Source organism: Oncorhynchus masou, unplaced genomic scaffold (assembly GCF_036934945.1).
Source record: "Oncorhynchus masou masou isolate Uvic2021 unplaced genomic scaffold, UVic_Omas_1.1 unplaced_scaffold_1977, whole genome shotgun sequence".
Taxonomy (NCBI): domain Eukaryota; kingdom Metazoa; phylum Chordata; class Actinopteri; order Salmoniformes; family Salmonidae; genus Oncorhynchus; species Oncorhynchus masou.
In genome coordinates, this window is record NW_027008469.1 from 32,696 (window position 1) to 34,803 (window position 2,108).

Consider the following 2,108-nt stretch of genomic DNA (forward strand, 5'->3'; position numbering starts at 1 on the left):
AGAGGGTTAGAAGGGAGAATGGAGATCCGATGGAGAGGTACCTTGTATCATACTCATACCCAAATAACGTTTGTTTATTTTATTTAACCTTTATTTTAACATGGAGTACATATTGAGAACTAGGTCTCTTTTTCAAATGTGCCCTGTATAATACACCATACATATACACATTATACACTATATACAGCACCATTCAAAAGTTTGGACACACTTACTCATTCCAGGGTTTTTCTTTATTTGTACTAGTTTTACATTGTAGAATAATAGTGAAGACTAACACATATGGAATCATGTAGTAACCAAAAAAGTGTTAACAATCAAAATATATTTAATATTTGAGATTCTTCAAAGTAGCCACCCATCAAGCGCTGTGTGTATCAAGAATGGTCCACCACCCAAAGGACAACTGTGGGAAGCATTGGAGTCCAAGGGAAAAAAGCGATAGCACACAAATACACAATATGGTACAAATAACAGAACCACGGGCACAACAATACCCCTCGCACAACCAGCCTGTAGCGTCACACACATAACCAACCAACAATACCACACACAGACACGTGGGGGAACAGAGGATAATATACACTTAGAGTAATGAGGGGATGTAAACCAGGTGTGCGGGAAAACAAGACAAAACAAATGGAAAATGAAAGGTGGAGCGGCGATGGCTAGAAGACCGGTGACGTCGACCGCCGCGCAGCCCGAACAAGGAGAGTGACCGTCTTCAGCGGGAGTCGTGACATCCCCAGTGATACAGACCCTCAGAGAGAGGCTCAACCCTCTAATTATGAGAACTGAAGAGATCCTGGACTGAACAAAACCACAACTGAAATTGGACTGAAGATAACCAAAACAAAACCTGGACTGAAAAGAACCACCACAGAACCTTGATTGAAGAAAACCAAAACAGAACATGGACTGAAGAGAACTACCACAGAACCTGGGCTGAAAAGAACCAAAACAGAACCTCGACTGAAGAGAACTAAAACAGAACTTGGACTGAAGAGCTACAGCATCAAACCAAAGCTAGGCCTCACACCTTTATTCTCATGCTATCATATTGTTACCATATCCAGAACGTTTTCCATAGTTTTAACATTTGAGTTCAGTTGTTCAGTTGCATTAACTTTCCTTGTATTGATAATTATGTAAATTGATGATAAATATATTATGCTTCTGCTCTTTTTCTGTGCGGTTTTGCCATTTAGATATTTTTTTATTACATAATGTGCTTTTGTCAGTGACTGATACTGATAACATTGACAACAACTTTTTAATGTGTAAAGACTCGGACCAAGTTTATCTTGATGTGTTGAAATGATGTACTTGTATTGCTGTCAGACATTATTGAGCAATGGCGGAATATTAATACCGTAATCACACTTTTTTAAGTAAAATTATGAATTTCTACCTACTTTAGATAAAGTATGATTCAGTGTAATTTAGCATCATGTTGTAAATAAGCTCAAAGTTTAAGACAATTCATTCAAAATGTTTTTTTTTTTATATTACAGTTTAGCCTGTCATTCTTAAAAATAAGAAAAAGATTTTAAATGTATTCCACAGTTATTATAATATTGTATGACATAATGGCTGTCAAGCATGTAAATGTGGCCGCGTTCGACATTGCAGCCGACTTTAAATGCGAGTCCAGACTGACTGACCTACGAGTAATCTAAGGTAATTATTTATCATGCAAGCCGATTTGTAGATCAGTCAGTCAGTCAGAATGTACCTGTCACACGTCACAGTTTTGATGCTCTTGAACACAGCATTGTGTGAATGAGGAAGGAAGCTGTCTCTGAATCAGCATCTTGGTCCCTGACATAGAGTTGGATAGAGGGCACGGCTTTGCATCTTTTCATGATGGGTTCTGTGACACTATCGGCAGCTCAACTGACGGCTCTCTCTATTTTAAAGTAGTACATTTCTTCTTCTTCAACCTCCATGATTTTAATGACAGTCGATAAACAAGCTGAAAGGATGCAAACAATGTTATGCCCATGCTTAAACAGCCTTTGTAGCTAGTGTGCCTTTTATCCAACTCTATGGTCTTTCACAACTTCAACCACAGACCTCATATACCTCACAGTCAGTGTCTGTTTCCT